The sequence below is a fragment of the Camelus bactrianus genome, chromosome 25 (genome assembly GCF_048773025.1).
Source record: "Camelus bactrianus isolate YW-2024 breed Bactrian camel chromosome 25, ASM4877302v1, whole genome shotgun sequence".
Lineage (NCBI taxonomy): Eukaryota > Metazoa > Chordata > Mammalia > Artiodactyla > Camelidae > Camelus > Camelus bactrianus.
Genome location: NC_133563.1, coordinates 22,872,607 through 22,888,382, shown reverse-complemented (window position 1 = coordinate 22,888,382; position 15,776 = coordinate 22,872,607). Strand labels below are relative to the sequence as shown.

General features: G+C 41.2%; 1 protein-coding gene across 6 annotated transcripts in view; it reads left to right on the top strand.

The window, feature by feature from the left end:
• Window positions 1-15,312: 15,312 nt before the first annotated feature.
• ENPP2 (ectonucleotide pyrophosphatase/phosphodiesterase 2) overlaps window positions 15,313-15,776 on the top strand; it is a 101,178-nt gene continuing 100,714 nt past the window's right edge. For 2 of the 6 annotated variants that reach the window (XM_074352968.1, XM_074352966.1), the window contains exon 1: window positions 15,313-15,462. The gene's annotated coding sequence lies outside the window, so the exon portion shown is untranslated. The remainder of the gene's footprint in view (window positions 15,463-15,776) is intronic. The other 4 variants (XM_074352967.1, XM_074352965.1, XM_074352970.1 and 1 more) reach the window with 2 other exon arrangements.

Below are 15,776 nucleotides of genomic sequence, written 5' to 3'. Positions count from 1 at the left end.
ATTATGAGGTTTTCCATGCGCAGGGCTAGTGAAGGGGGCCCTGGCTCTTTACCTCACAGGGGAGGGAACATGGGGTTTGGGGCTCCTCTTCTTATAACCTTTATCTTCCTTTTGCACCAAAGGATGGTAGAACAGGGCTTAGAGATTCCAACAAGAAACTAGCCAGAGTTCCAATTTTATTTAAGTGCAGTGGATCAGTTGAAGGATATATTTAGCGATTTGTCAAACTATTGAGTACCAGCTGGTATTCAAGGGGAAAAACAAAACAAAACAGAAACCAGAAAAATGCAGACTTTTTCTGTGCTTTCTCCCTCATCCAGGTAGAGAAACTAAATACAAACACTCCAAAACATACCTAAAAATACACTACGCATAAATCTTCGACTCACATACCAGGTATTCCCTTTATTTTAGTCTCATGGACGTGTCTCCTTTCCTCTTCTAAACTGAAACTTCCTTGCAGTAAGACTATATCTTAGTCACTTCTATCTTCAGTATTTAGTGTGGCCAAAACCAATTTAACTTAATGAACTTATATTCAGCAACAATCCAAGGTGTTATAATACACAAGATGTCATAAGGCATCTTAGACCCAACTGTGGGAAACAGGAAATAAAGGCAGTAGCTTGAACAAGTAGAGATGTATTTCCACCCCACATGCAAGATGTCAGCAGGTGGTAGCCAGTGCTCCATGGTGCCGCTGGTCTGGACACCTTCTTTCTTATTGCATTGCTGAGTATGGCTTCCATTTCAGAATGGCTGCTGGAACTATAGTGATGACACATACATTCTAGCCAGCAGGAGAGAGGGAAGTGGTGAAGAATGATACATCCCCTTCTTCTTAAGAATACTTTGCATATCCAACTTCTTATGTCACATTTGTCAAAATTTAGTCATGGCTATAGCTAGCTGCAAAGGAAGCTGGGAAATATAGTCTTTTTTTCCCCCCCAGAGTACCTCAGTTAAATATTAGGGATCCAATTACTGAAGGGGAGGGACAATCAGGGAGAAAACGAATAGGATCTGCCAGAACTCCAAGCTCCTGAAAGAGATGTTTCACAACAGTAGTATTTCAGTATTTTTTTCTTTTTTGATTAGGGGAGGATCAGCGAACCCTATTCTTATATTAAGATTATAGATTTAATGATAAACAGATCTGATTGTACTCTGGATCTGCCGATTACTGCATGTGTGTGACTTTGGTTAAGGAGCTCAACTCATAGGGCTGTTGGAAGAATTAAGCCACAGTCCTGGCACATGTGCAATATGCAATAAATGATGGTGTTTATTGTCCTTTTTTTCTTATTAATTTCCCTGTTGAGAAAATATATACCTAAAAACATGTCTAGTAAAAGACATGCCATCCATGAGCTGGAGAATGCATGCCTTAAAAACTGCAGTAGCCGGAGTTAACAAGGAGTTCTTTTTTTCCTTCTAATTAAGTTGGTCTGGGGAATCATTGCTGTGAATATTCTGTATATATGAGTCCCCGTCCCGTGGCCCCATGAGAAATGCCATTACTTGGAGGATTCTTTGTGTTTGTGGGAGAAGTGCCCTGGACAGAAATGGCATACAGGAATTCCAGAATCTTGAAATACCCATTATAAGTATGTCCACAAAACATATTTTTCCCCATATTGAGGAAAAAGTTTCCCCATATGGGAAAAAGTCCAGCCAATTTCATTGGTTGATTGATTTTGAATTAGTTGAGCAATGAAGTTGATCACCAATTATGTACCCCAACCTTGGTGTTTTTAGGCTCTGTTTAACAGAGGCAAATAGGTTACCTGTAGTAATCTCAGCCTGGATAAAACAACTCAGTAGAACAAATATTCATTGAGTACTTGCTATGTGGCAGGCACTGTATTGAGCACTGACCAGCACTGATGTCTTGCGGGAAAGACAGAATCCAACAGAGGAGATGATACCCAGAGACAGAGTAATGATAACATAAGCTCTCAGGTCAAGAGAGTTTGTATATTCATCTCTTTAAACATAGCTGGAAATGAATATGTATACAGAACTCCAGATGGAGAAATGTCTATTAAAGAATGAACAGGGAGATATAGAAAGATATTTGCTTTGTTGCCTGTCTTTTGCCACTAATTTCGTGACCTCTGTTAGTTTAGTTACCATTTCCTGAGCACTTACCATTGCCAGGAATGAAGCCAATGCAGCTGGTTGATTTACAGGAGGGAGGCTGGGAGGCTAACATTGTGCCAACACAGTCCTGGTACAGTGATGATGCTTTTCTTGACAGCCAGAATTTTTTTTTTTAATTAAAGTATAGTTGACTTACAATGTTTTGGGTGTATGGCAAAATGATTCAGTTATATATGTGTGTGTGTGTGTGTGCGCGCGCGTTTTCTTTTTCAGATTATTTTCCATTAAAGTTTATTACAAGATATTGAATATAGCTTCCTGTGCTATACAGGAGGTCCTTGTTTATCTGTTTTATATATAGTAGTGTGTATCTGTTAATCCCAAATCTCTGATTTATCCCTCCCAACTCTTCCTCTTTGGTAACTGTAAGTTTGTTTTCTATCTGTGAATCTATTTCTGTTTTGTTAATAAGTTCCTTTGTATCATTTTTTTTTTGGATTCCACATATAAGTGATATGATATTTGTCTTTCTCTGTCTGACTTACTTCACTTAGTAGGATCATCTCTAGGTCCATCTATGTTGCTGCAAATGGTATTCTTTCATTCTTTTTTATGGGCAGCCAGAATTTGTAAAAAGAATCCAGCACCAATTTTCTAACAGAAATCTCTAGGAAGCTCTGATCTGAAGCATGTAAATTTTTTAGTTTATAGGCATTTGTTAAATTACTATAATCTGACTTGGAAGTTAACAGAAGAAACAGGATGATGCTTTGAATGCAGGATGGACTTACATGTAAATCTAGATGCCTCTTGAGTTTGTACGTGATGGTGCAAGGGTTACTTAATGTCTGTTGGCCTCTGTTTCCACTTCTGGGGGATTTCTGTGAAGATTAACTGGAATGATATATGCAAATGCTAGTGTATGGCCTGTGTGTATTAGATACTTAACCCTGCCATCTTTCCCCCCACTCTCCTTCCTTCCTCCCCAGATTGCTCTCTCCTGTTGCTTTTCACAATGCCACTGTCTCTTGTTTTCTTCCCGCCTTTGCAATTCTGCCCTTCGTGGGCTCAGTTCACCCTACCAGCCCCTTAAAGACAGGTGTTCTGCTTCCATCTTCACCCTCCTCTAACTTTACACTGTCTCTCTCGGCAAATTAATCTGTTTTATGGCTCCAGCCACTACTGCTTTCAACCTGCTGGAGACTTCTAAATCCACACCTACCGCCTTCACTCTTTCTTGAATCTCGGTTCTGTGTTTCCAGCAGCCTGCATTATATCTTCCTCTGAATGCCCCAGAAACTTCAACATATTAAAAAATAAACTTTTCCCTCTGCTATATTTCCTCTCTCAGCTAATGCATGGCCATCCACCAAGTTACCTCTTTCTTTTCCACTTGGCCTAATCTTCCCTTTTAATCAGTCACAAAGTCCTATCAATTTGGCCTGCAGGATTCTCCAGACTTTCCTTCCTCCCCATCACTGCTACCACCACCCTCATTCAGGTTTGCTTCGCCTCTCTTCTATTTTCGATGACCACACTAGCCTCCTAATTGGTTTCCCTGACTCCAGTGTTGCTCTTCTCCAGTCCATCTGCCAAAATCATAATTAGTTTTATGTCAATATATTCTCTCCTGCTGAACTATTTTCAATGAAGAAATTCTGGCTAAAACAGGAGTGTAAATCCATTTCTACCCCAATTCTATCTTCTAAAATCAACTGAAAAAAAAAAAAAGAAAATTTTTATCTTCAAAGAACTTAGCAAAGACCTACAAACCCAAACTCTGAAGAATAATTGCTGAACGTAGCAAAATTTGAATCTAACTGAAGAAAGACAATGATAGGAAGTCCACATTTCCACAGCGGTTTTTGAAATAGAGGCGGCACATCACTGAAGAGCTGATTATGCCTGAAACAGCAAGGTGTGGGGCTGCAGGTAGACTAAGAGAGCGTACGAGTCCCAGTTCCTCACTGTGGAGTGTCATTGGAAGTGACGCCAGAAGAATCCTGGGGACGTGCCATCTCAACAAGGATTCTCTGACATCAGAGCCTTCATTCACTGTGTGCCAGGCAGAACTCCTTGTTCTTCCATCAAACAGTTCTCCATCGAGAAAAGACAAGAAGAAAAATGCAGATATATCAAAGAAGATAAAAACAAACCCGGTAGCAAAAGTTAGAAAACAGAGGAAGCATTAAGAATAGAAAACTAAGAGAAGGGAATTCAGAACAAACACCTCTGTCATGCCAATAAATTTAAATGCAGGTAAAATCATCTTTTAAGAGAAAGATACAAAGCACGAATAATAAGATAAAATCTCTCTCTGACACCTTAAAGCAACATAAACTCTTGATTTGTTCAAATGTAAACATAAAGTAGAAAGTCATAAAAGTATGAAAGAAAAAAATGGGTGGATTTTAAAATAATATTGGAGTGGAAGAGACATTTCTAAGAACTGGATAGAGCCCAGAAGCCATAAATGAAATTGTGGTCAATTTACCTATTTTACTAGTATATAAAGAGCCTAATAAATCAGCATGGAAAAGACCACAAACTAACAGAGAAGCTGGCAAGGAAAATAGAAAGGCTGTCCACAGAAAAAGAAGTACAAATGGTTTCTAAACATAAGGGCCATTGCTCATCTTCACTCTGTTAAAGAAATGTAAGTCAAAACAAGGAAATTAAAAAACTTTTAATCTGATAAAAATTAATAAAATTTTTTTATCAGATTGGCCAAGATTTAAAAGTTTGATAACAGAGTAATGTCAAGGGTATGTGGAAACCGATACAATCGTGCTCTAGTGGTGAGAGTATAATAAATAGGTACTTTTTTTTAATGGGCAAGTTAAAAATAGCTCTCAGATTTTAAAAGCACATACTCTTTGATCCAGCAATTTTGCTTTTAGTAGTTTGTTCTACAGGCGTACTCTCAAGTATTTGCAAAGTCTTAAGTACAAGGATGGATTGCAACCCTGCTTGTAATAAAAAATAATTCAGAACAACTTAAATATTTACCAACTGAGAATTAGTTAAATAAAAGGTGATGCAACAATCTAATGTGTGGAATCCCATACAGCTATTTTTAAAAAATGAGGTGAAATCACATGCATGGCCACAGAAGAATCTCCAGGATACGCTGTAAAGTGCAAAGAAGCACGTACACTCTCGTGTATTAATATTCATCCCCAGAAAGACGTATAAAAGTATTTATATGTAGAATTTCTGGAAGAAGAGAGAATAAAGATTTAATACTGAGGAGTAGGAGTAAACCCAGTAGTCTGGGATAAAGAGAGGGATTTGCATTTTATTACATCCTTTTGTGCCATTTGAGTTTTTTATACTATGTGTATGGTTTTCATAAGGAGAATAAAAAATGCTAAATACAAAATACAATCAAATTCAAAAGAGAAAAATTTCAAATCTCTTTAATGAGTTTGCATTACTTATGGATTAAGTCCAGAAGCTCTGCCTAGTATGGTAAACTCTTGGTAAATTAATCCAAGTGACCTTGCAAACCAGTCTCCCAGCATTTTTCTTGATCAAAGAAATGAATGAATAAATGGATGGATGCATAAATATGTTTTTAAAAAACCTTGAACTCATGTTCCCAATGAACATCACGTTTTGACCGAAAGAGCCCTGAAATCATTACCTACTGTCCTGTATTTGTCTTAACTATATATATATTTTTCTACCTTCACAGAACGCATTTGAAAGGGTGGCCCTCTAGGAATCAGGAACTCAGCTCGTCCTAAACCACAGCTTTCACATTTTACAGGCTGAAAGTGTCAGACTTTTTTCTCTGTAGTCTTGATGGATGTTTCCAAATGAAAAGATACTGGTCTTTCTGAGATGTCTTCACTCATCTGTCTGCCCATCCTCTGCCACCATGGCCTCTCCTCTAGGCATGCCTTACCAGTTATTATTTCCTGAGCACATCATGGCCTCTGTGTCTTTGTTCATTTACCCCTTTTGCATGAAATGTCTCTGACTTCCTCCTAGAAAATTGTTACTTATCTATGAAGGCACGGTTCAAATGATGCCTTATTTATGAGGTCTGACCCGACTGTTCAGGCAAAATCAGCTTTTTCATCGTCTTTGCTCTGGTAGCACTTTAATCAGAGGGAGGCCAGATGTGTTCTCATTCACCTGCTCTGTGAGTCCCAGGAGGACTAGATGGAACTGAGCCCCCCTCAGAGCATCCCGACCAGATCTCCAGCTTCTGTGAAGGTCGGGCTCATTCCCGTGAGACTTCCGTGAGTGGGGACTGTGTAGAAGGACAGTTTGGACTCCACGCTAGCTTGGGCAGGTCGTCATGATGGACAGAAGGACGGGGGCAAGACAGGTCTAAACAGGTTTGCGAATGTCACACACAGGTTTGTGTTTTACATAAACCATCTCATTCGTTCTTCACCTTTCAAGGAGGGTCTTATTATCCTTGTTTTGTAAATGGAGAAATCTGAGGCTCAAAGAGGTCAAGTAAATTACCCAAAGTAGATGGCGGAGTTTGTTTTAAAATTTGGGACTTTCTGGCCCCAAAGCCTGTGTCTGTTCCATTCTGGAATCTGTGCTCTGGGGGAGGAGAGGTTCAGCATGAAGCAATGGTGTTCTCACTTGAGAGGTTACCTCTCCAAACTCCCTTTCTCTTCTGCTGTGGAGGTGAGCGTGGGCGGGGCTGAGGGTGGGCACGTGGAGGACAATGTGAGGAGAAGAGTCGGGGAAGATGGGGAAAGTTCGCTGCGGCAACCTCTCCTCTGCCCAGTACTTCTTCTCTAACACTCTGTGGAAGTCCTGGATTTGTGGATGCTCTCCTGACCCCAGTCCTGTCCTTCCAAAAGGCCAGCTGGAGTGATTATGTTTTCTGGAATAACACAGGGAGGATGATGATTAATACTTGGCAAACTTTGGTGTAGGAAATGTGAAACACGTGCCTGTTTGGGGTCCCTTCACATGTTTCTAATCAACCAACCAGATATCACTTGAATCTTTTATGGCTTCTCTGAAATTTGTAGTGAAACTGAAAGCCAAGTGTAGCCCTGGACCCATTTGTGGTTGCTATAATAACTGTCCCTTTTCCTGACTCCTTCCACCACTTAGTGAAAATTACTATTGCAGTAAAATTTCTTAGTCATACTTTCCAGGGGGTTGAAATTTCTTAGCTTGTCATATGGATAAATATATTGTTATGTTGATATTAGAGCAGTATGGTTGGATGGGTCTTTGAATGGAATTTGACAAAAGACACAGGCAAAATTAAATATTGAAAATTCTGTAAGTAGGATGTACTGCCCCTTCAATTCAATTCAAGAAACATTTTGAGCACCTACTATGTATAAGGTTTGCCTGAAACTGTGTATCCAGAGATGATTCCTACATTTATTTCCTATAAAAGTCCATACCTTAAACAGAATACATCTCAAAGTGAACTCACCATCTTCATGATCCTAAGCTTAGACGATGGTGCCACCAGTGACCCAGTTGCTGAAGCTAGAAACCCTGGAATCCTCTCTGATTCTTCTCCCTCCCTTATAACCGTATTTAATGAAGTCCTAGAGATTTTGCCTCAATTTTTAAAAAAAAATACATCCTCATCTCTATTGCCATGATCCTTTCCCTGGTCCAGGCCTTCATCATCTCCTGCCTGGATGTTTCAGTGACTTTCTTTCTCATTTCCCTGCCCTCAGGCTCTCATCTTCCTTACCCCTTCTAGAGCAGTTACTCAAGGCACAAATGTGAGTATGTCACTCCCTTGCTTCATGAACTCTCTATTCCCCACAGGATGAATGCCAAACTCCTCACCAAGACATTCAAGGCCTTTTACTGGGTCACCTTGGGTGCCATGTTGGCAGAGGGTGGGTTGACCCATGAGTGAAGGCATCTTAGAAAGACCAGCATCTTTTCATGTTGAAAACAGCCATCAAGACTACAAAGAAAAAAGTCTAACATTTTCAGTCTGCAAAATGGGAAAGCTGTGGTTTGGGATGAGCTGAGTTCCCATTTCCTAGAACTCCACCCTTTCAAATGCATTCTGTCAAGATAGAAAACAATACATTCAAGACAGAAACAAGACAGTAGGTAATGATTTCAGAGTGCTTTTAGTCAAAATGTGATGTTCATTGGAAACATGAAATCAAGGTTTTTAAAAAAAACATATTTATGCATCCATCCATTTATTCATTCACTTCTTTGATCAACAGATAATTCACTGACTACCGAGACAAGAAAGTTACAAGGTACCATGGTACAGTGCACCAAAGTACATGGTACATAGTCCCTGCTCCCAAGGAAAGGTAGATAAGTAGGCAATTATAAAACCATAGAATGAGCATTCTGTTCTGAAAAACACATGATACTTTGAGAACACATATTGGGAGAACTAACCTAATCCAAGAGGGTCAGGGAAGGTGATATTTATGTGGAAAGAAGAAAGAAGAATATGAGTTACCCAGGTGAAGAGAAGACTGGAGAGAAGTCCAGGCAGAGGAAAACATGGGCAAAGGGCCAGAAGTAAGACAGAGGGGAATTCCGAGTTGCTAATGTGGCAGGATTATAATGCTGCAGTTAAGATGGAAGTAGGTACGGGGGCAGTTAGATACGCACCTACAGCAGGAAGTAATAGGTCCTCTGGGGGCATCTCTCACCCTTCCTGGGTCTCAGGCAGAACGGGTCAGTGCTAGGGCTCATGGGTTGGGACGTGGAACATGGACTAGGTTTCAGCTCACTCAACTCCTTAGCTAGAGACGTTTGTCTATAGGCTGCAACCTTGACCAGATTACTGCTAAACAAGATCAAGGAGTTGACGCTTTATCTTCAGGACAATGGGAAACCCTGCAGGGTGTTAAGCAGAGGAATTAGGTCAGGTTAGAATTTTAGGACTGTCTGTCTGGCTGCAGCATGGAGGGTAGGTTAGAAGACTTCAAATTGGAGTCAAGGAGTATGGTTAGGAGACTTTCTAGCGGTTCAGATGAGAGGAAATGGTGGCCTGACCTGAAGTAGTAGCATTCATTGGAGTTACTGCCATCGTGAGTAGCTAAGAGGAACTCGGCAAGCAGCCTTCCAGGAGCTAGGCAGGGATGGTAGTCTTGCTCTTTCTTACCAAAAGCCCACCTTGGTGAGAGACAACTATCATGGATTTGCTGAACCATGATGAGGAAATAGATTCTTTTTTTTCCAAACACCTTTACTGAAGTGTAATTGATATTTAAAAAAAACCCTGCATATATCTAATATATAATTTGATGAGTTTGGCCTTAAGCAGACACCAAATCAAAGTAACAAACACATCTATCACCTCCAGAAGGGCTCTTAACAAGAGAAATTCAACAAAGGAGTGGAAAGAGAAATAGAACAAGATTCTGTTTGTCCCCTGAGCTGGCCCAAATGGGTGTCCTCTATGGCCTTTAGTTGTATAATAACCTCACCTGAGCCTGATGGGGACATTTATGTTTGTGACAACTTGTTCTGTTTTTCCTCCCACTGGAAGCATTTTCACGAGGCAACTGAAGAATCTCATTCATTACCCCAAAAAGCAACTTGAGCTTTCACGGTTGTGCAATCACACCAAGTTAAATTTTTACAGGTCCTGGGTTGGGTTGGCCTGGCGTGGGTGAGATGGGAGCCAGCAGGGCTGGGTGTGAGGAGTACAGGCAGTCAGACAGTAATGGAATTAGCCACAGTGCAGATTTGCATTGGTGCGTGTTAACATCCTTAGTCACCAACTCAGGGGTGCTTTGAGGTCTACTGTTTGATCTGGAAAAACCATTAATGAACAAAATAATCATTTATATATTCTCTAGTTTTCTAATAATGTAAAAAAAATCTGTTACTTTAATCATAAAAAAAAAAAGAAAAAAAAATCCCTGCCATAAAAGAACAAGGTGTCAAGAGAGTTGAATTCTCTCCCCAATATTTTCCTTCCTCAGGCACTGGGAAACTTAATAAGACACAACTTTCTCTGGATCTCATTTCCTTGTCTCAAAACTGCTTTCAGAATTAAAATCCCATGCCACTATGAGATATTTGCATTTTGAGGTGTCAGCACACAGTAGGCTCTCCATGTATGTCTGTAAAATTGGAGGAATGAACATTGTGTGCTAGGAACATGGGAGACAGAGAAATCAATGAGAAAAGTCCTCGTGTTTTAGTTGCTCAGTCATATACACAGGTGATAACAGACACTGTCTAGGCGCTATCCCACAGGCATGTAAGGGACTGTGAGAAGACAGAGGGCAGGAAGGCAAGAAACAGAGGCAGTTGAGCTGAATCTGTGCAGAGGTTCACCAGATGTGCAGGAAAGGCCATTCAAAGGAGTGGAAGGCAGACGAAGTTCCACTAATTACCCTCTGTAACTCAAAGTAGAGACTTGACGCTTAACTGCAAAAACAGCCTCTGGGGAACAGGCAGAATAATTGACCACTTGATAGCAAAATGGATATGTCCTGTGGCCACTTGCTACAGATGGTTGTGTCTGACCATTGGATTGCCTACCACAGGTCAATTTCAGATGTACTTAAGAGACACTCCTTAAGAGGGCTTAGCAGAGGATGCCAGAGGCAGGGCTGACATATAAGAATAGTAAAAGAAAAATAAAGAAATTGCTGGAGAGTAGTGCAGGTGGACAAACAAGACACAAGATCCACATAGCCAACATCCTCTGCCTGCGAATGGCACTGATGAGCATTTGGTGGGAAGGTCTAGGTTCTCTCCATCAGCTTTTTATGCCAGGAATGGACCTAACCCACCTCCTCCCCACAACTTTCCATTGACAGGTCCTCTTCAGCTTCAGCTAAATCTTGCCACTGTCCCTACTTTCATCAAGCAGAACACAGATGACCATCTGGCAGTGGATATCTGCATGGTGTGTGAAGTTTTCCTAGAATAATGGTTTGAATTATTTTTTAAAGCAGCAGAACCCTCTTGCCATATTAAATTTTACTTAGAAGAACAATATGGAAACAGCTGAGGTCAAACAGCGACAACTACAACACCAGAAACATTTATCAGGCATTTATAGTGTCCCAAGTGCTGTGCTATGATGCACTTGATAAGCATCCCCTCATTTAATCTTTTTTTTTCTAATTGAAATATAGTCCGTTCACAGTGTTGTGTCAGTTTCTGGTGTATAGCATGTTTCAGTCATTCATATCCATACACATATTTGTTTTCATATGCTTTTTCATTATAGGTAACTACAAGATATTGAATATAGTTCCCTGTGCTGTACAGAAGAAACTTGTTGTTTATCTAGTTTATATATAGCAGTTATTACTGCAAATCTCGAACTCCCAACTTATCCCTTCCCACCTCCTTTCTCCCCTGGTAACCATAAGTTTGTTTCTATGTCTGTGAGTCTGTTTCTCTTATGTAAATAGTTCATTTGTGTCTTTTTTCCTTCTTTTTTTTTTGATTCGACATACTCTCATTTAATCTTTATAAGACTGTGATGTGGTGCTTATAAGATAGCATTGTTTTTATACTCTTTTTAGAGAGGAGGATGCTGGGAATGAAGAGTAATGGCTAATATGTATCAAATCTAGAGTCTGACCTGGGCAATCTGTTCTCAATGTGGGGTCCTTTTGCCACAAGAGGTCCTGTCCCAGTGGCCTGGCTGGGATGGGGCTGGTGAGGCAGAGCTGAGCCATTCTGGAATCCATCTCCTTTCCCTTTTTTCCCTTGGTAGCATGTGTGGCTAATCCTTTCTATCCTCCTTCCCCCAGCTTGGGAACTTGCATAATTTACCAGGTTGCTGTGTAATGTGGTCTAAGAAATATTGCCATGATTTGTCCTCCAAGATCTCTCCAGAGTCCATGTTCTGCCACAGCGACTCAGTGTGAAAGGGGTCCTGTGGCCAAATAAGTCTTCGAAAGTGGAAGTGGATGCCAATCACACACAAAAACAGGCATTGTGTGACCCCATTTATAGGACGTGTCCAGAATAGGCAAATCCATAGGTACAGAAAGTAGATCGGTGGTATCTAGGGCTAAGCGGCTGGGGAGTCTTGAGGAGTGACTATTAATGGGTACAATGTTTCTTTTTGGAGTGATGAAAATGTTCTAGAAATGACTGTGGTGATGGTTAGCTCTGTGAATATCCTAAAAACCACTGACTTGTACCATTTAAATGGAGGAATTATGTTATATGATTTATAGCTCAATAAGGCTGTTTTAAAAAACCCACACAAAAGATAAAAATAAACATAGAGCATCTCTTTAAAAATTTGTTTAATGTGTTAATCCATTAATTTATGAATTCCTTCCACAATATCTGTGGAGTGCCATCTGTGGCTGGGCAGTCTGCTACACATTGGGGTACAAGGAGAGACAATCGTGACACAGCTGCTGGTGGCAGCATGACTCCTCTAACAGGGGCTTGTGCCCAGAGCCCTTTGGGGACATCTGTGAGTGTTCACAACTCTACTCACAAGAGCCAAAAGACAGAAACAACCCAAAAATTCTTCAAAGGATGCAAGGGTGGAGAAATGGGGTCTATCTATATGCTGGAACACTATTCAGCCATAAAAAAGAAATGAAGTGTGCTACAGGGTAAAATCTTGAAAATGTTATGCTAAGTGAAATAAGCCAGACACAAAAGGTCGAATATTATATGATTCCATCTATAGGACATATTCAGAATAGGTAAAATCACAGAGACAGAAAACAAAGCCGTGATTGAATGGGCCAGGGGAGGGTGAAGTGGGGGGTGACTGCTAATGGGAACAGGGCTTTTGCCGGGAAAGACCTGGCAAAAGAGATGCTATTGAGCCCAAACTCGGATTTTACCAGGGAGTCCAGCAGCGAGGAATCTCTGTAGACAGCCAAGATGCTCTATGGGTTTCTTTTAAAAAATTAATTAACTAACTTTTAATTGAAGTATAGTTGATTTACGATGTTGTGTTAGTTTCAGGTGTACAGCAAAGTGATTCAGTTATACATATATATATATATATTTATGTGTATATATATATTTTTTTTTCAGAGTCTTTTCCATTATAGGTTATGAGATACTGAATATAGTTCCCTGGGCTACACAGCAGGTCTTTGTTGTTCATCTATTTTATATGTAATAGTGTGTATATGTTAATCTTGGACTCCTATTTTATTCTTCCTCCCCCCTGCTCTGTGGGTGATCTTGGTAGAGCTGATATTACATGAACGCTTGGAGCAAGGAGAGCGCCGGACTTGTTTGGGGGTTTGCATGCTGGATAACAGATGATGTGTGGGAGGACCAGGGGGGAAGAGGAGTGAAAGATAAGCAGGAGCTAAATGACCCCATTCCTTGAATCATTCATTCATCCATTCGTTTCTTTCTCCAGCATCACCCACATGCCAGGCAGAGGTTAGGTCAGATGTCTTAAGCTTGGCTTTTACAATTGCCTGGAAAACTTACAAAAACAGATAAGGGTCTTACCCCAGAGGGTGCTTTGTGCACCAGGATTTTTCAAAGCTTCTCAGGGAATTCTCACTGTAGTAAATGTTGAAAACCAGCAGGAGATAAAAAAAAAAAATTAAGGCAAAGATGGTCATGGCACTTGGGAGTTTATAATCAACAGATGTTTTCCGAGAGCCTATTAAGTACACCCTGGGCCCTGGGGATACAGCAGTGACTAAAAGATGAGTCCAAGCCCTCGTGGAAGATCGGACTAGTGGAAGCAACAGAAAATAGGCAAGAAAGCCTATTCGGAGTCTCTCATTACAACATGGGATAAATGATATGACAGAAATGAAGGTTAACAGGTAGCCAATAATGAGGGAGAGGATGGTTCTCTAGATTGGCTGGCAAGGGAAGGACTCCTTGAAGTGGTGACTTTAAACCTGATTCTAAACGAAGGAACTGGCCTTGAAAGATGCATGGGAAGTATGTTCAAGGCAGTGGACACGTGTGGTGTAAATGTGTATGTGTTGTTACTGTTGTTAAAAAGAATAGGCACGTATTCAGAACATGTTAGGAAAAATGGAGTACACTGTATGGGAGACAGTTAAATGTGTTTACAGGCTATGTGTGGTGTGGTATTTATCCTTGTATGCCCAGAATCAAGGATGCTGACTGTCATGTAATAGTTGTTTTATAAATGTCTGCTGAATAAGTGGACTAATGAAGTCCGTGGAGAAGAAACTATAAGACTGAAAGGCAGAGGGATTATTGACAAAAGCATGTTCCAGAAGACATGGGAAGAGAGGCATTCCATAGCACACAGAAGGAGGGCCACCTCTGAAGTGGGAGGGAAGGAGTTAGGACTGGAAATAAGTTTTCTGGTGCAAAGACAGGAAGCAGAGTTCCCTCCTGATAGCCACTGTGTTCTTTGCTGGGGGAGAGAAGGTTGTTTGCTGAAAAAAAGTCAGCTGGGAGTGGGCTCCGGGTTCTGCAGAGGTGGGACTAGTGACTGTGGAATTGGAGACGGGGGCTGACCAGGGACACTTGTAAGGAACACAGTGGTGCTGAGCACCCAGCCGAGGCTGCAGACCACACATAGATGGTGGTGCCAGTGGACATGGGGTGTGACGATGTGTAGCTCTAGCGGATGATTACGTTTTGGGTGGGGTGTCTACAGATGGGCATAGCAGTGGTAGGACCAGGAGGTGAACAAACTGAAGTGGAAGAAGAGTAAGACTGAAACTGACATTAAAGTCTAGACTGGGACCTAAAGGAAGGAAGTAATGTCGAGAAGGAGGAACAAAGTGGAAGGAACAAAGGGCAAACCCTAATGAGTCAAATGTCAAAAAAGTATAATGGGAAGAAGGGAGCAAGCTGGAAGGAAGGGAGTTCCTTGTTAATCCGTGGTAGGTGCTGCAGACATTACTTTAAAAGATAACAACAGCTACCTCTTACTGAGTTTGACTGTATGTCAGAAGAAAGGCAAAGGGTTTTACCTACATAATTTCATTTAAGGCCCATAGCATATACCATAATCCCCATTTTACAGATGAGAAAACTGAGGCCTAGGGAGGTTAAGTATATGGCTTGCATTTTTGTAGCTAGGCAAAAGAAGAAACTGCATCTGTCTGATGAAGCCAATGCCCATTATCAGCAAGCTACGTTGCTAGTAAATTTTTCTTATTGTAGAATAACCTATGACTCCTGCATCCTTTTCTTATGAGCTGATAACCCAGGGCAACTTATATTAACCCCCTGGGCACCGCAGGATGAAGTCCAGATTCCCTTGAGTGACACAGGAGGTTGATCAGAGTCCAAACCCACATCCTCCTTTCTAGACACAGCCTCCCACACCCTCTGCTCTTGCCTGCAGGAACTATTTTCAGTTTGCCAAGGGCATCAGGACAGCTTCTGGACATGGTGTTGTTTCAGTCAGTGATGTCTTTCTCCCTCTTCTCCTCCTGGCCAACTCCTTCCAGTCCTTCCAGACTGAGCGTGAGTATCACCCCCTTCCCCCTTCTTCAAGTGGAGAAATTAGAATGATGCCATTTGCCTAACCAAGCAGGCTTAGAACATCTCTGCAGACCTGCATCCCAGCTCTCCTCTTCATACTAAAATTCTGGGATGCTGACTCCTTGTTCAGGGCTCTCTTCACAGTCCCATAGCCCCTTCCTCTTCCATCTTCCATTTAGTATTTCACCATTTGGAGGGACCCAGAAAAAGGAAGGGGAAAGTCTCTGATCATGACTAGTGATGATAGACTCTTGTAGCAGCCTGAGGAACCCACGGCTTGTGCCAACACTGTAGAG